Source organism: Elephantulus edwardii, unplaced genomic scaffold, assembly GCF_000299155.1.
Source record: "Elephantulus edwardii isolate Elephantulus edwardi_28Jun2011 unplaced genomic scaffold, EleEdw1.0 scaffold00131, whole genome shotgun sequence".
NCBI classification, from domain to species: Eukaryota; Metazoa; Chordata; class Mammalia; order Macroscelidea; family Macroscelididae; genus Elephantulus; species Elephantulus edwardii.
The window spans coordinates 5,716,577-5,736,219 of NW_006399881.1; positions in this window are offsets into that span (position 1 = coordinate 5,716,577).

Below are 19,643 nucleotides of genomic sequence, written 5' to 3' on the forward strand. Positions count from 1 at the left end.
AGAGACAGGTCCTTGGAGAGGGACATCATGCTTGGGAGGGTGGAGGGACAGCGCAGGAGGGGAAGACCCTCTATGAAGTGGATTGATTCAGTTCCTGGGGTAATTGGGATGGGTGTGTCAGAGGCCATGCGATTGGCACAGGACAGAGCAGGGTTTAGGGCTGTTGTACATAGGGCCGCTATAAGTCTCAAACGACTCGACGGCACATAACAACAACAACAACAACAACAACAACAAGGATTGTTGGCAACATTGAGACAGAAGGCTCGATGGTCTCCTGGGCAAAGAAAAAAAATTGTCAAAAAGGTTTCTGTTCTTCTCTGTTGTCTCCAGGGGAAGGCGGAGGCTGGCTTGGACGGGAGTAAGGGCAGCATAGATTTCTGTGGGCTGGCCCCAGGACCTGTCCTCCCGGGGGAGATGTGTTCTAGCAACTGTTTGGTGTATTTTTAAAGGTCAGAGAGGTTTTGGCTCTATAGGATAGAGGAGCTGTGACACCTGATTAATGTCTGTGCAGTACTTTCCAGAATGAAATTTAATCAGCAGAATGATTGCAGCAAGCAGCTGCCTGGAGGAAAATGATCCTGTTCTAATGGTGGCTTGTTTGATGTGTTGGCATTGTAGTGGGGCACGTACATTATTAGTCCAGCCCGGCCCCCTGCCACGACAAGGAGACTGGATCAACGAGTGAGGAAATGCAGCAAACAACAGCAGCCCCTCCCTGGCTGAGTGTAGGGGCACCATTGTCATTGTAAGTTATGCCCTTCTTCAAGGGTCTTTACTGTCAGCCTCCCATCCACACTCTTAGTGTCTCTTCTGACAGCTCCTTAAACAGGCCCCATCATTATCCATTACCTAGTTCTCTTCAGATCCTTCACGCTTTCTTTTTTCCTTTGTTTTTTAAATTTTTTTTCATGTGAAAAAGAATGGTTTATTTGTTTCTAAAGTTAAGGGAAGATAATTTTTATTTTTTTATTTTAATGAACATTTACAGAGACTTTGGATTTCCATTCATTCATTGTTGCATTTTTCTCCCTGCCCATCCCTCCCCCCCCAGTTCACTTTTCTCTTTGAAAAGTGAAAGAAAAATGTCTTCATTGGTATACAATCCTCCCCCATCGAGTCCACTCCTCTATGTAGCTGGACTCTTGTCATGAAAATAATACCTAACCATATATCACTTTTAAACTGTTCTCTCCCTCACCTGTTTCAATGCAGTATAAAGAAAGTTTACAGAAAACTTGGATTTTCATCCATTCATTGTTACACATTTTTCCTCCATATCCCACCCCCAGTTCGCTTTTATCTTTAAAAAGATTCTTTCATTGTTGCACAATTTCCTTCCTCCCCCCCTCATGGCCCCTCAGTCCACTTTGCTATGCACCTCTTATTCTGGACTATTGTCATACAAATAATACCTACTCATATATTTCTTGTAGACAGTTCTTTCCCTCATCTATTTCAATGCAGTTTTCGTTATTTATATCCCCTCTTTTCTTAGTTTTCCCTCAATCTCCATGTCAGTCCTATTTTGTAACAGTGGCATTATATTTGTCCTTTTGTGACTGAGATATTTCACCCAGCATAATGTCCTCCAGGGTCACCCATTTTGTATAATTTTCATGAGTTTCAGTGCTGCCTAGTATCCCATTATATGAATCTACCATAGTTTCTCTGTTTGTTGATGGGCATTTGGGTTGTTTCCAACTTGTTGCTATTGTGAACAACACAGCAATAAACATGGGTGTGCATATATCTGTTTGGATGGCAGTTCTGGTTTCTTTAGACTATATTCCCAGTAGTGCAATTGCTCGGTCAATACTATTTCTAACTTTTTTAGAAAGCACCATACTGCTTTCCATAGTGGTTCCACCATTTTACACTCCCACCAGAAGTGGAAAAAGGTTTCCAGTTTCTCCACAACCTTGCCAGCGTTTGTTGTTTGCTGCTCTGTTGAACTTTGGTATTTTTACTGGGGTGAGATGATATCTCATAGTTGTTTTGATTTGCATATTAGAGCTAGGGATTTTGAACATCTCTTCATGTTTGCCATCTGAAGTGTTTGTTCATATCCTGTGCCCATTTTGTGATTGAGTTGCTTACCTTCATCTTAAGGTGCTAGAGTATTCTATAAATCCTTGGTATAAGTCCCTTCTCAGATAAGTCATTACCAAATATTTTTTCCCAGTCTTTGACTTTCCTTTTAACCCTGTTGGAAAAGTTTTGGATGTGCATAGGGATTTGAATTTTAGAAGATCCTATTCATCTAGGGGTTTTTTCTCTCTCCTTGTTGTAGGTTTTTCAGGATGCTTGGGAGACTGTTCATGTTGTGGATTGGGGCTCCTAGAGTTCTTCTCAAGCTTTTCTCTGATGAAATTTATTGTCCTTGATTTTACTTCTAGGTTCTTGATACACTTTAAGTTGGTTTTTTTCTATGGTGTGAAGTGTGCGTCTTGCTTGAGTTTTCTACAGATGGTTTTCCAATTTTGCCAACACCATTTGTTAAAGAGGCTTTCATTTCCTCACTTAATTTATTTAATCTCTTCATAAAAAAATCAATTGACCATTGGTAGATGAGCTAATTTCTGAGCTCTCAATTCTATTCCATTGATCTATGTGTCTGTCACTGTACCAGTACCATGCTGTCTTGACCACCACAGCTGTATAGTAGGAATTGAGATCAGGGAGTAAGATTCCTCCTAACTTGTTTATCTTTTTCAGGAGTGCTTTGCTTATTTGGGGTCTCTTTCCATTCCAGACGAAATTGGAAATTACCTTTTCCATCTCGTTGACAAGTGGAATTGGTATTTGCATTGGGATTTCATTGAACTTGCAGATTGCCTTTGGTAGAATTGTTATTGTCACAACATTAAGTCTTCCTATCCAAGGGCATGGGATATTCTTCCATTTCTCCAGGTCTCTTTTTGTTTCTTGTAATGTTTCATAATTTTCTTTGAATAGGTATTTTGTGTTCTTAATAAGATTTACTCCAAGTATTTAATCTTGTGATTAGCTATTGTCATGGATATTCAGATCTGTATTCTCTTTGTCACTGTACAGAAATCCAACTGATTTTTGTATGTTTGATCTTGTATCCTTCTACTTTGCTCAATTGGTTGACTATGTCCAGTAGTTTTCTCACTGAGTCTTTAGGGTTTTCTAAGTATGCTATCATATCATCTGCATAGAGAGATAATTTTACCTCCTCTCTGCCAATTTGGATACCTTTTATTTCCTTTTCTTGTTTTATTGCTGTTGTTAAGATTTCCAATACAAGATTGAATAAGAGGGGTAATAGCTGGCATCCTTGCCTACTTCTTGTTCTAAAAGGAAATGCCTTTAATCTCTCTCCATTGAGAACAATGTTGGCTCTCATGTTTGTGTATATACTTTTTACTATGTTGATAAAATTCTCCTCTATTCCTATTTTGTTGAGTGTTTTAATCAGGAAAGGGTGTTGGATTTTGTCAAAGGCCTTTTCTGCATCAATTGATAGGATCATGTGGTTCTTATACTTTGCTTTGTTAATATGATGAATTACATTGGTTTTTCTTATGTTGAATCATCTTTGCATCCCTGTTATGAATCCCCCTTGGTCATGGTGAATTATTTCTTTGATGTATCATTGGATTCTATTGGCCAGGAATTTATTCAGGATTTTTGCATGTATGTTCATAAGAGATATTCGCCTATAGTTTTCTATTTTGGTGGTGTCCTTTTCTGGCTTTGTTATCAAGGATATGTTTGCTTCATAGAATAAGTCTGGGAGAATTCCATCTTTTTCTATTTTATGAAATAATTTATGTAGAATTGGTTACAGTTCTTCTCTGAATGTTTGATAAAATTCACTTGTAAAACCATCTGGTCCAGGGCTTTTTTTGGCTGGAAGTTGTTTTATTGCCTTTTCAATTTCTTCTTTTGTAATGGGTCTGTTCAGTTGTTCAATTTTGGTTTGTGTCAGTCTAGGTAGGTTGTGCATTTCTAAGTATTTCTTCATTTCCTCTAGGTTTTCATATTTGTTTGAGTATAGTTTTTCCGTAATATTCCATAATGTTAGCCTTTTTATTTTAGTTGGTTCTGTTGTGATTTTGCCTGATTCATATCTTATTTGGATTATTTATGTCTTTTCCTTCTTTTTATTGATCTTTTTAAAGAACCAACTCCTCGTTTTGTTGATGGTTTCAGTGTTTATTCTGTTTGCTAGTTCATTTATTTCTGCTCTAATTTTTATAATTTCAGTTTTTTTAGAAGGTGTTGGGTTTTCTTGGTGTTCTTTTTTAATTTGTTGGAGATGTTGGGTTAGAGATTCAATGGTCATTTTCCCCCTGCCTTTTGATGTGTTTGCTTATTGCTATAAATTGACCTCTGATTACTGCTTTGGCTGTTTCCCAGAGGTTTTGGTAAGTGGTGTTTTTATTGTCATTTGTTTCAAGAAACTTTTTAATTTCATTTTTTATTTCTTCTATTGCTCACTTAAGTTCAAGCAAGTTGTACTGTGATTTTTTTTTGGGGGGGTGCAGTAGCCTGTATATATCTATGAGATCAAGTTGGTTAATTGTGTGGTTTAATTCTTCAGCATCTTTGTTGAGTTTCTTTCTGGTAGTTCTGTCTTTTCTTGAGAGTGGTGTATTGAAGTCTCCTACTACTATAGTGGTGTTGTCTTTTTCTTTTTTCAGTTTTTTTAAAAATATTTGCATTGTATATTTTGCAGCTCTATAATTTCAAAGCAAGAGTGGCATCCACTTCTGTAAATAGCTTGCCTCTGGAAACCCTATGAACCTGGAGAAAGGATGAAAGTCAAGCAAGTGTCCAGGACTTTTGTTCATAGGGTCACTAGGAGTCGCCTATGACTTGACAGCACTTAACAACAACAACAACAACAATAACAACAACATCATTGGTGCATAGATATTTGTTATTGTTATGTCTTCTTGTTCTATTGACTGTTTAAGCATTATGTAGTGACCTTCCTTTTCCTTTGTGATGGTTTTTGCATTGACATCTATTTTATCAGAGATAAATATCATTACTCCTGCTTTTTTCTGGTTGCCATTTGCTTGGTATATTTTCCACCCACTCTTTTATTTTTATTTTTGATCTTTCATTATCTTCACTTTTCAGGTGTATCTCATAGATAGCATATTGATGGGGTTTTTTTTATACAATCTGCTACTCTTTCTTCAGTGGTGGATTTAAGCCATTTACATTCAGTGTAATTATTGAGAGGCAAGGTTATCATTTTGTTGAGTTCTTTTTGGTGTTGTTGCTGGTTACTTTGATCCATCCTGCTTTCTACAGCACCTCTGTAAGAAGAACAACTCCCAGTGTTTCTTGCAACACTGATCTTATTTTTACAAACTCCCTTTGGTTCTGCTTTTCTGAGAATATCTTGATCCTTCCTTCATATTTGATGGAAAGTTTTGCTGGGTATAGTATTCTTGGTTGACGGTTATATTCTTTGAGTGTTAGATATATGTCATTCCACTGTCTTCTTGTTCACATAATTTCTGCCGAGAAATTGGCACTTAATCTTATTTGTTCTCCCTTATAGGTTACTCTTTGTTTCTCCCTTGCTGCTTTCAGAATTGTCTCCTTATCTTTGGTTCTGGAAAATTTGACTATGATATGCCTTGGTGTTTTTCTTTTGGGGGTCTATGTTATAAGGTGTTTGCTCAGCTTCTTGAATATATATATATACTCTCATTCTTCAGAGGGCCATGTTGTTCCTGGTTTTGGCTGGCTCCTCCCAGGCTCCCAGGCTCTTGGGAAGCTCTCCTTGCCAGAAGGAAGGAGCATGGTGGTGGGAGTGCAGGAATCGTGGCAAGCTTTTGGAGTCAACTGCTTTTCCAGGAAAGTGTTTGATGTGCAGGTGGTATAGCACTGGTCTGTGCGTTGCTGTACAGAGGTAACTCGTGGTTGCTCTGATGCGGAAGACTGTGACAGTGATGTGCCAATCGTGGTAATGGGCACCCATGGTGGACAGTGTTGGCTGGAGCTTCCCGACTAAATCAAGCCTGGAAGCAGGAGCAGCATCCACTTCCGAAATGGCTTGCCTCCGGAAACTCTACGTACGAACAGTGCTCAGGCTGTTCGTTCATAGGGTCGCTATGAGTCGTCTATGACTCGAAGGCATTAAACAACAACAACAACAACAACAATAACGTTCTTCAGAATGCCTGGGAAGTTTTATTCTAGTAATTCTTCCACAACTTTATCTATACCTTTACCTGTTTCTTCCTTTTCTGGAATTCTGATTATGCACATGTTATTCTTCTTGATGGTGTCCCATATTACTCTTAGGCTTTCTTCTTTTTCCTTCCTTTTTGAGTCTGCTTTTTGTTCTAGCAGATCATAGGTGACAGTGTTTCTATTTCGCTCGTTTTGTGTTCCATCTCTTCAATTCTGTTTATATGTCATTCCCCCACCCCTCAACATTTTAATAGCATCTGAAACATTAATCCTCATATTCTGGATTGTGTTTTCTTGTTTTTTTTCCAGAGCTTCAAATGTCTAGTTTGTTTTATCTGCATTATTTTGGGTATTTTTTTTAAGTTCCTCTTGGTTTTTGCTTGCAGTGTCCTGTAATTCTTCGAGTTTGTCTTCTACCCATTGAAAAGATTCAGTCATTTTTCTTTTGAATTCTGTGTCAGAAAGTTCCATCAGACCTCCTGGCTTCATGAAATCCACTGATACTGTGACACACTTTGGGGGTGACATCTTGTTTGGGGTTTGTGTAGGATGTGAGGTAATCTGCTTCTTCCGTGACATTGCTGTAGTAGAGTTTAGCAGGCTTTTGGTCTGAAAATCTTGGCTCAGGAAGTCATTGTTCCAGAGGAGGGCATGGCGGCTACCTTATCTGAGTTTCTTTCTGAGCTTTTAACTCAAGGAAAGACTTGCCTCAGTTGGGGAGAGACATCACCCGCGAGTTAGCAGTCTTCTCTTTCAGGCAACTTCTGTAGCAAGGCTAGGCAGTTCTAAGGTGCCTAGGGCTAAAACCAGCTCAGTCTCTGGGAGAGAAGAGGAAATGGGATCATCTGTGATATTCCTGTCCCTGGCACAGTTCAGGGGGGTGGCAGTGGGTCCTCCTCCAGACTGTAGAGTGAACAGGTGGCAGGACCAGGCCCTCCAGGTGGTGGGCCCGGGCTTCCAGGTAGAGGGCAGGAGTGTCCTGATGGTGAGACTGTGAGGGCTGGTCCTCCAGGCTGTGGGGTTGGGGCATCTAGGAGGCTGGTGGGAGTGTCCAGGCTGTGGGGCCAGGTCCTCCTGGTGGCAGGTTTGGAGATCCAGGTGGTGGGGCTAGTGCCACCAAGGGAGGGGCCAGGGTCCTGCAGGCAGTGGGGCCTGGGGCCTCCAGGCAGTGGGATCAGGGGCCACCAGGCAGCAGGGCCCCAGTCTAGTGCTCCGGGCAGGAAAGCAGCCCAGGTCACACTAAGAACTTTTTAATACATGAACCTAGTTAATCAACCGGAACAGATTCATGGCTGCTGACGACATGTGCCAGATCTTTCACTCTTATGACACCTCCCTGTTCAGATCTTCATGGACAGTTTTTTCCCAACACACACACACACACACACACACACACACACACACACACTCTCCTGCCCCTGAAGGTGTTCTCAAGCTTTAACTGAAAAGAGAAATGGCAACTCCATGAGTTGTCTGATCTAATTACCCCTTCTTGGACGTTTTTACCGCATCAGAAGCCCAAAGATTATGAAATTGACTTGCAGAAATTTTGTAGTCAGTATTCTATTCTCTATTGGTAGAGAGGTGAAGAATCAGGGAAATAAAGGAAGACTCTCAATGGAGTGGATTGATACAGTGACTGTGACAACGTTTCAGAGATGATGAAGATGGTGCAGGATACGGCAGGGTTCAGATCATAGGGTCGTTCTGAACTGCAGCACTTAACAACAATAACAATTGGTAGCAAGCTCTAGTGGGGAGTTGCACTGCTAACCCAAAGATTTGTCTCTGGTGGTTCAAATCCATTTGTGACTCCTCAGGAGAAAGAAAGAAAATGGGCAATCACCTCTTATATGATTTACAGCTTTGGAAACTCAATCGAGGGTCAGCTGTGAGGAATGAGTTTGTGTGATTGAGTAATAGGGAATGCACTAAACACCCAAGTGACAGTTGTGTCTGAAAATACAAATGATGAATATTTCACATCCAAGCTAACTAGACTTGACATCCCTCAGCATGATCTATGATGAGAGTATTTTTTTCTAGTAGTCAAGATAGGCTGGATGAGCTAGTCACAAATTCTTGCTAGTTTTTATTTCTCTAGTTTGATGATTCCCCTCTTAAAGCCCTCCAGAATATACCCCAGAATCACTGTGGGATCCAGACCAGGATGAAGGCAAAGTTGGGAACTATTAACATCATAGTTTATATGGAAAAGGGTCCTTCAGTATTTAAAAAATCAAAATGAATAAAGTTGTGGACAACAAAAATTATCAGTATGCTTACTTGGTGAGAGAGAGAGAGAGAATGCATATAATTCTAGAGGTAAGATTGGAGTGGAAAGAGTATAGGTGATACTCAAAGTTAGAAGACACTCTTAATAGTATGTTGATGTTGATGTTGCTGTTGAGTCAGAACCAACCCACAGCTGATCCTCCTGTGGGTTTTCAGAGGCAGTAAATCACATGGCAGGAGATTGCTCATTCTTCTCCCACAGAGTAACTGTTGTATTTGAACTACATACCTTTGGGGTTGCAGCACAACTTCTTTCCATTAGGCCACCAAAGCTACCTATTAACAATATAAAATATGCTATTACTTAATATTTGCTATATGCCAGTCCTAGACACAAGTAAGATCCAATTCCTGCTCTCAATGAGTTGACAATCAAGTGCAGGAGAGATATTTGTAAAAAGATCAGCACAACATAGGAAACAGAATGTAATGGCAAAGGTGTGTACTGGAAGAAGACTGAAAAAAGAGAGAAAGGGAGGTTGTGCCTCACCCAAGAGCGAAAAGATTTATTCACCCATCCGTTTATTCACTAATTTTTCTAGGGTGCGAATATTATAAGGTTAGAGACTTTGTTTCACTGTAACATGCCTGGGATATGGTAGACACTCAGTATACAATCATTGGATGAATGAATGCAAATCACCTGTACGGTAGGCCTTGTACTAAGCATTTGAAATAGACGGCTGGGCAGAATGTGAAGGGAAAGGATGATTCATGGTACCATCATTTACTGAGATGTGAAGATACTTGAAGCTTGGGTTGTTGAGGGGAAGTTTTAAAATGGAAATTATTTTAAAAATCTGTCATAATTGAATCATATCCCCCAAATATATGCCAACCTGGCTAGGCCACTATTCTCAGAATCATGTAATTACCCTATATATTGTTAATCTATGATGTTAATGAGGTGATTTAGAGGTCCTTAAGTAATGCTGTAGTTATTCTCCATGATGTAATCTGAGATGGTGACCTAATGGCAAGAAGCTTCCCAGCAATCCTGAAAGCACATGATTCGAATCTACCAGGTGCTCCATGGGAGAAGGATGGACAATATCCCCCCATGTGATTAACTGCCTCTAAAAACCTGCTGGAGAGTTAGTTATGGGTTGGTTCTGAATCAACGATACACAACAACAATCAGCTGTAAGAGGATTAGAACAGGATATAATGCCTTTAATTAGGCCACCATCAGGAAACATGGCTTATAACCCCTTTTGTTTTACAAGAGGTACGAGGAGAGGGACATACAGTAGAGAAGGTTGACCTGAGTATGTCCAAGAGAGAAGACCAGGATTGAAGTGAGTCCTTTGGGCCGAGGTCCCTGCATGATGAATCTCCTAGGTGCAGGAAATGATTTATGCCAAGATAAATGGAGGTCATGCTTACAGATGTCAGAAGCTGACAGGGCCTTTCCTCCAGAATCAACATAGAAAGAAAGCTTCCCCCTAGACCTGGCACCCCAGGTTTGAATTTCTAGCCTCCTGAAATATGAGAGAATAAATTTTTGTTTAAAATAATCCACTTGAGCTTTCTCTATTATAATGGCACTAGACAACTAAGATGTGTCCTATGTAGGTAACGTTACATTGGAAATGTTTGTAAGATGAGATGTGGTGGAAAAACTAAATAGGCAGTTGGATTTCTGGGCCTGGAGTTCAAAGAAGTGATCTGGCCTACGGATACAGATTTATGAACAATTAACCAAAAAAATGCAGAAGTTGGATAGAAAAGGAAGCAAGAGACTGGGAAGAGAGTGAGCAAAGAAAACCAAGAGAATCTAGTGTAAGAGACAAGAAAGGGTTTCAGAATGAAGAGGGCAGTTAACTAGGTCACGTGTTCCTGAGAGGTCAAGGATTTTACAAGTGTTTGTTTAATTTTTTGAACAAATACAATTGGTGACCTTGACAAAAGGAATTTCAGTGATGAGTTCAGAAGGTGCGGTTTTAGAGGGATCAAGTGTAAATGAAAAGGTAATGTGGAAATGATATATGTAGAATTATTTCCCCTCAAGGTGTTTACCCTTCAATAGGAACAGAGAAATAAGGCAATAGATATTAGTCAAGGAAGGAACAATAGGGTGAGAAAGGGCATCCTGGGCAAAGGAGACAATAGGATCAAAGGCACAGAAGCTAGACATTTTATGGAGAGTTTAAGCAACTACAAAAAGCTCAGTGTCAACAGGCCACAGAGTTCAAAGCAGAGAATGATGAAAAATGAGGCTTGAAAATTGGGATTATGGCAGATTTTATATGCTATGTTAAACCACCTGGACCATATCCTGAGAACAATGTGGGAGCCATTGAAGAATTTTGAGAGACAGAATAATGTGGTCAGATCTGTGATTTAGAGAAATTGCTCTGACAACTGTGAAGGCTAGGCTAGAGTAAGGAGAAAGAGCAGAAGATGGCAGAGCTGTTGTTACACACTTGTCCCAGTGATCCAGGTAAAAATGGCGGTGTCCTGAACTGGGCCAGTGGTAGTTGTGTACCATCGAGTCAGAACCAACTCATGGCTGGTCCTCCAGCAGGTTTTCAGAGGCAGTTTAATCGCACAGGAGGAGATTGCCCATCTTTCCCCCATGAGGCAGCTGGTAGATTTGAACTCCTTTGGGATTGCAGGGCACCTTCTTACCATTAGGCCATCAGAGCTTCCTGTGATGCAGGTAATTTATGATAGTGTCCTGAAGTAGGTCAAGGGTAGTAGGAACAGAAATGAGAAAAAAAAAATGTAGGAGGAAAAATCCTCGGGATTTGGTCTGGAGATTAAGAGTTAGGATGCTTCTCGGAATTCTAGCATGAGTTACTCTGGGTGTGGTGTTGCTGTTTGCTGATAATGTTTCCTTAGAATGTCAGAAGAAGAACCTATTGGGCATGGCATGGGGCAGTTAATTAGTTACTTTTCTGGATGTAGATTTCAATAGTAAGACATAATTAATAAGCTATAAAATTCATCACATTAAAAATGTGCAGCTTAAAAAAAATGTGCAGCTTTTAGTCTATTTCAGAAATTGTTCATCATCTTCCCAAAAAGGCCTTATTCATTAGCAGTCATTCCCATTCACCCTTAAACACAAGTCCCTAGAAACAGCTAACTACTTTCCATCTCTATCAATTTGTTAATGTCGACATTTCACGTAAACGGAATCATACAACATGTCATCTTTCATGTGTAGCTTCTTTCACTTAAAGGAGCTCTGGTAACCTAATTAATGGGGAGTTGTGCTGCTAACCCAAAGACTGTGCCTTTCTATCTGTTAGAATCCACCAGTGGGAGAGATATGGGTGGTCTCCTCTCGCACAACTTATAGTCTCAGAAATCTAATGATTTCACTCAGCATGACAAAATATCTCAGTCACAAAAGGACAAATACTGCATAGCACTACTGTTTTAAAGCAGGTCTGACATTGGAGGGTTTGGAAGGAGAATAGGATATGAGTGGAAAGACAATGACCATTGCATTGGAACAGATGAAAGTAAGAACTGTCTAAAAGGAATATACACTTGGGCATTATATGCACGACAACAGCCCAGAGTAAGAGATATATCATTGCAAAGAGGACTGAGGTGGGGTGGGGTGAAGGTAGGTAAATGTGCAACAATGAATAAATGTTTAAAAATGTGAACTGGGGGAGGGGGGAAGGGAGGGTTATGGGGTAAAATGTGCAACAATGGATGAATGAAAATCTAACTTCTCTGTAAATGTTAAAATGACGATTAAAATAAGATTTTATTTTAAAAACAAAGAAATATAATGATTTAGATTTCAGCTATGAGTTGGTTCTCACTTGACAGCAATGACGCTTAGAACTTTGCATCTTTCACTGTGGCATGTTTTCAAGCTTTGTCTCTATTGTAACATGTGCCAGCACCACATTCATTTTAGAAAACTTTTCATTATGAAAAATAACATGAGTGAAAATAACAAAGCAGATTGGTTTCCCGCTCAATCCTTCATACACATTTTGTCTTGTGGCATTATTACAGCCCCTGAATTGTAACAGCACTCTTTCCACTTCCTCTTCATGTTTCATCCTTCCATCCATCCTATCCCTTTTTGCCTTCTAATGTTTCTCTCTGGGCAAAGACTGCTCCTTTGAGCCTGTTCTAAGGAATAAGTGCCTCTTTGGTGTTATTGTTACAGCTCGTAGGCCTGTCTGTTGTTTGGGTAAAAGTGAAGACACAATAGTGGTTCTAGTTCTAGGCTCAAAATCAAACTAGTATTCTGTGGGAACAAGCATGTTCCTTTTCCTGAAGAATCTTCTGTTCAGTTTGGAACCTTTAAACATCTGCATCCACAAACAATGTCCAGTCCAGAGCAAGCCATCAGGTTGCAGCAATCAACACTAGCTCACAGCATAGATCATCTGCTTTTCATCTGGTTGGGTTCTGGCCAACTCATTCTCAGTAGTAATCCTGGCCATTTTTAGGATTTTGAGTTTTCTTCCACTCTCTCCAGGACCCTCTACTTTGTACAGTGGTCAGCAGCAGTAACCAAGCACCATCTAGTTCTTTGGGTCTCAGCATAGTGAAGGTTGAAGCATGATCCATTAGTATTTTGGACTAATTATTTCTTATGTGGCTTTGCTTCCCCCCCCCCTTCTCTATTCTTGACAGGGAGATATCTGTAGTTGCACCTTAAAGGAATAATTGGAAGCTTTCAAGATACCAGTTGCTACTCATCAAAGTGGGATGCTTTTGTGGATTATATCAGTTGACCTTAATGTCCTCTGATGACTAGCAACTCATTCCTTCTGGTTGTTTGGTTATGATTTAGAAGTTTACATAACTTTGCCTCCTGTTAGCTCTGCTATATGCATTGATAGATTTACAGCATGCACAAATATGCAAGTAATAGTAACATCTACCAAACCTGTGTAGTACTTAATTCACTTTTATGGCCAATTAATATTCCAAAGTATGGATATACTTTGTTTATCCATTCATCTGTTGATGGAGATACGGTTTTTTTCCAGTTTGGGGCTATTATAAATACTGTTGCTGTTAACAATATTTAGCCTTTTTAATGGTAATATGTTTTAAGTTTTATTGAATATGTGGCATCAAGATTGGAGGAAGACTCATCAACAATCTGTGATATGCAGATAACACAGCCCTGCTTGCAGAAACTGAGGAGGACCTGATGCACTTGCTGCACATTGTTAAGGACTGCAGCCTTCAATATGGATTGAAGCTCAACAGCAAGAAAACAAAGATTCTTACCACTGGGCCAGTTGGCAGAATCATGATAGATGGTGAAGAGATTGAGATTGTTAACTGCTTTAGTTTATGTGGTTCCACAATCAACACTCTTGGTACCAGCAGTCAGGAAATTAAAAGATTAATTGCATTGGGAAAGTCTGCTATCCGAAACCTCTCCAGAGTACTAAAGACCCTCTGCTTGACCAAGGATGGCATCCTTCAGTCGGGATTTTTCCTCTCTTAATAGCATATCCAAAGCAAGTGAGATGAAATCTTGTCATTTGTTCTTCTAAGGAGCATTCTCACTGGGTTTCTTCTCAGACAGATTTGTTAGTTCTTTCAGCAGTACATGGTATATTCAATATTTGTTGCCAACATTCAACATTCAAGGACTTTAATCCTTCTTCAGTCTTCCTTATTCTTTGTCTGATTTTCTCATGTGTTTGAGATAACTGAAAATATCATGACTGAGTCAGGCATACTGTCATCCTCAAAGGTACATCTTTACCTTTTAACATTTTTAAGAGATCTTTTGCTCTGGTATGAAGATTAGCTAAAGTTGATGAAAGAAATTATGACATAAAAGGCAGGAAAGAAAGAAAATGCTGAAAAGGATGTCAGAAGAGACTCTGAAACTTGTTCTTTAGTGTAGAGTAGCTAAAAGGGATAGAACAAATGAAATAAAAGAATTCAAAGGGCAGCTCAAGGAGACAAAGAATTATAATGAAATGTTCAAAGACCTGGAGTTAGAAAAACAAAAGGAAAGAACACACTTGGCATTTCTCAAGCTGAAAGAACAGGAGAAAAAAAAAATTAAGCTCAGAGTTGGAATTGTAAAGGATTCTACAGGCCAAACATTCTAATGATTCAGGAAGCATCAAAAGAAGATGGACTGAATACACAAAGTTACTGTATCAAAAAGAGTTGGCTGATGTTCAGTGATTTCTGGAGATAGTACATGGTCAAGAACTAATGCTACTGAAGGAAGAGCTCCATGCTGCACTGAAGGCTGCACAAGCTGATGGAACTAAATGAGATGTGTCACCAAAGTGACACAATACTGGAAGCACTCATCTGTGCCAAAAAACATGGGAGATCAATTTGGCCAGCCAGTTGGAAGAGATCCATATATGTGACCCTTCCAAGGAAAGATGACTCAGTGGAATATGGAAATTACTGAACAACATTATTAATAGCACAAACAAGTAAAATTTTACTGAAGATAATTTAAAACGGTTGCAGCAGTACCTTGACACAGTCTTGTCAGAAATTCAAGCTGAATTAAGAAGAGAATATGGGACAAGAGCTATAATTACTGATATTAAATGAATTGTGGCTAGAAGAAAATGGAAATAAACTCCAGCTAATTGCTGTAAAGTTGGAGCTGACTAATAGCTGACCCTCCACGGAGTTTCTAGGGGCTATAAATCTTACAGAAGGCAATTGCTCATCTTTGTCCCATGGAGCAATTGGTGAATTTGAACCACTTGCCTTTGGTTGGCAGCACAACTCCTTATCCAGTAGGCGATCAGGAAAAAAAATGCCTGCTTGCATTTGACTGTAGATTATAACAAGTTGTGGATAACATGGCAAAGAGTGGGAATTCTAGAAAATTTAATTGTGCTCATGCAGAACCTGTACAAGAATGAACAGGCAGTTACTTGGACAGAATGAATGGATACCGCATGGTTTAAAAATGCTTGTTCTATCTGTGTGCTGAGTCAGTAATCCAAGAAACAGGATTATATGAGAAAGAATGTGGCATCAGGATTGAAAGAACACTTATTGACAGCCTTTGATACTCATGTCTATAGAGATGATCATATGATTTGTCCTTTATTCTATTAACATGGTATATTGTATGTGCTATCTTTTTGGACGTATTTTTTTAAGAACAAGTGCTAATTATTAATTCAACACTGTCTTGGTTATCTGTGGTGATGTGCTGTCAAGTTGGAACCAACTTAAGTTGGAAGCAACCCATAGCTGACCCCTCAGTGGGTATTCTGAAGCTGTAAATCTCCTTCAAATGGCCTGCCTTTCTGTTGGCAGCATATGGTCTTACCTCTAGGTCATCAGAGCTCCCCTTGAAGAGCTGCTAGTACTGCTGTAACAGAGATCCCACCAGTGAATGGCTTTAACCAACTGAAATTTATTCAGAATGCTAGAAGTCCAAATTTTAGGTTGCCAGCTCAAAGGGAAGGCTTTTTATCTGTTGGTTTTGGAGGAAGTTCTCGTCTCTTTTAACGGCTGTATGCCCAAAGTTCCTTGGAAGTCTCCATGTGCCCTAGTCCTGGCACCAGGACTTGAGTCCAAAAGTATGCAACTCACTCACTCCTGGTGATTCTTTCCATTTTTTCTTGGTGGTACCTTGGCTCCCCATCTCAGCTTACTTTTCTCCCTTTTAATCTCTTAAGAGGCCACACCTTAGGGAAACTTATCTTACATCAGGTCGGGACTATGATGGAATTAAAGGATGAATCATTTCATCCTTAATCTTTTTACAACTATTTGGTTTCTCAGCTCACCAGGCACCATTAAATGGTTTCCACATTCTATTGTCGTTGTTAGATTGTTAGGTATCAAGTATGACCCACAGCGACCTATAAACAATAGATCTGAACCTTGTCCTATCCTCACACTTCCCGACATACTGGAGTCCATTGCGGCAGCCACCATATCAATCGAGGGTCTTCCTCTCTTTCACCGACTCTCCACTTTCCCAAGCATGATGGGAATAGCGTCTTCTAGCAACATGTTCAAAGTATGAGAGATGAAGCTTCTTCATCTTTGCCTCCAAGGAGTGCTTGGAGTGCACTTTCCCTATCTGTAATGTAATTCTATCATTGCATACATAAATTTGGGGAGGATACAATTAAATACATGACAAATGTCTTTAGCTGTATAGATTGACTCCAACTTTGTTTTTTCTGTTTGAGTGAACTTTGGTAGTTTGTGTACCTAGGCACATAACCATTTTTCTCTAGGCTATCTAATTTGTTGAGATTGATAAAAGTTGCATAAACATTTTCTTCTTGCTACTGTTATATACTTTTGAGTGGAACCAACTCATAGCTGACCCTCCATCAGGATTTCCATGGCTGTAAATTGCATGGGAGGAGACTGCCCGTCATTTCCCCCCAAAGTAACTGGTGGTTCAAGTAACTGGTGGATTCAAACCACTTCCTTTCGGGTTGGCTTACCACTAAGCCACCAGAGCTCCCTAACATTTTCTTAGTATTCCTTTATAATCCTTCTTATTTTTGTCATGTCATTGGTAATGTGTCATTCCTGATTTTTAACATTTTTTAATTATTAATTTTAATGACTGTTTACAGAGACTTTGGATTTTCATTCATTCCTTGTTTGATTTTTCTCCCTGCCCACCCCTCCCCTGAGTTTGCTCTTCTTTTTGAAAAGTAAAAAAAGAATTCTTTCATTGTTATACAAACCCCCCCCCCCCCCCCCCCCCCCCCCCCTGAGTCCTCTCCACTATGCAGTATTCAATCTGGACTCTTGTCATGAAAACAATAGCCAATCATATACCCCTTTTAAACTGTTTTCTCCCTCATCTGTTTCAATGCAGTATGCATTATTTATTCCCTCTTTCTCAGCCTCCCCCCAAACCCAAAATCAGTCCTGTTTTACAACAGTGGCACTATGCAGTATTTGTCCTTTTGTGACTGAGATATTTCACTCAGCATAATGTCCTCCAGAGTCACCCATTTTGCATAATATTTCATGAGTTCCTTGTTTTTCAATGCAGCATAGCATTCCATTGTGTGAATATACCAGAGCTTCTCTATTCATTCGTATGTTGATGGGCACTTGGGTTGTTTCCCATTCTTTGCTATTGTGAACAAAGCTGCAATAAACATGAGTATGCATATATCTGCTTGGGTGGTAGTTATTTTAGGGTATATTCCCAGTAGTGGAATTGCTGGGTCAAATGGTATTTCTATTTCCAAATTTTTTTTTAATTTAGGTTGTTTATTTTTCATTTCAATGAACATCTACAGAGATTTTGGGATTCTATTCATTCATTTGAGAAAGCGCCATATAGCCTTCCATAGTGGTTGCACCACATTCCTGATTTTTAATAATTCCAATTTTCTTTATTTTTTGATCAGTCTAGATAGGGCCAGATGCTCGGTGGGAAAAAGATGGCCAATTTCCTCTTGTGTAATTTACTGCCTCTGAAAACCTGCTGGAAGGTCAGCTATGGGTCTGTTCCAACTCCATGGCACTCAACAACAAAAGCCTAGTGGAAAGGAACTGCACTGCTAACCCAAAGGCACACAGTTCAAATCCACCAGCTGCTCTACAGGTTTGTGATTTATTACCACTGAAAACACACTGGATGTAACAATGAATGAATGGAAATCCAAAATCTCTGTAAATGTTCATTAAACTTAATAAAATAAAATTTTTTAAAAAGAAAACACACTGTAGTGTTAGCTATGGGTCTGTTTTGACCCACCACAGCAAGTGAAATAAAAATTAATTTTATTGAAGTTTCCAAAGATTGAGTTTCAAGAACAACATATGTGAAAAGAGCTGGAGGCAGGAAATCAAAAGGGCCAAACTTGCTTGGCATTTCTTAAGCTAAAGGAACTGAAGAACAAATTCAAGCCTCGAGTTGCAAAACTTTTTTGAAAAAAATCTAGAAATATTTTAAAAATTATTTTATTATTCTTTTTTAACAAATGGCCCTAGGGATAGGAGATCAGGGGAAAGGGGAGGAGGGGAAGCAAGGCCCCAGCCCCACAACTCCTCCCTATTAACCCCTTTCCCATATATATATTTAAAATCTATATACAAGCCCTGAGGGGGGGGTTGGTTGAGGGGTAATATTTAAGGATGCTTTGGGCAGAATATTAAATGATCTAGAAAACATTAAAATAAGATGGAAGGAGCATAAAGAGTCACTGTAACAAAAGAAATTGGCTGACACAGAAGAATTTCATAAAATAACATATGAGCCAGAGCCTGTGGTGATGAAGAAGTTCAAGCTGATCTGAAAGAATTGGCTAAAAAACAAGACTGAACAAATAGATGTCATACCAATTGATATATATCAACAAACAGATGCTGCCCTGGATGCACTTACCAAGTTGTGCCAAGAAAGCTGGAGAACAATCACCTGGCCAATTGACTGGAGAGATCCATATTTATACCCATTCCAAAGAAAGGTGACCCAAAAGAGTACAGAAATTATCAAACAAAATCATTAATATCACATGCAAGCAAGATTCTGCTGAAAATTATCCCAAAACAACTGGAACATCACATCAACAGAGAACTTCTAGATGGGTTTATTATAGTTAATGTTAGGCGAATCTTGGCTGAAAGCAAAGAGTACCAGAGGAATATCTATCTGTGTTTCATTGATTATGAAAAGGCACTTGACTGTGTGGATCACAGCAAACTGTGACTAACTCTGAGAATAATGGAAGTTCCAGAATATTTGATTGTGCTTACGTGAAATCGATACTTGGACCAGGAGACAGTCATCAGAACAGAGCAAGGAAACACTACATGGTTCAAAATTGGGAGGAGTCTACACCAGAGATATATCCAATCTCCATACCATCTATATGCAGAACAGATAATCTGGGAGGCTGGGCTCTATGAGGAGAAATGTAGTATTAGGGTTGGAGGAAGAATCATCAACAACCTGCATTATGCAGATAACACAACCCTGCTTGCTGAAACTGAGGACCTGAAGCACTTGCTACAGAAGGTCAAGGACTGCAGCCTTCAATATGGATTGAAGCTCAACATCAAGAAAACAGATTCTCCCCACTACACCAATTGGCAGCATCATGATAGATGATGAAGAGATTGAGATTGTTTACAGCTTCAGTTTGCTTGGCTCCACAATCAACACTCTTGGTACCAGCAGCCAGGAAATTAAGAGATGAATTTCATTGGGAAAGTCTGCTGTCAGGGGCCTCTCCAGA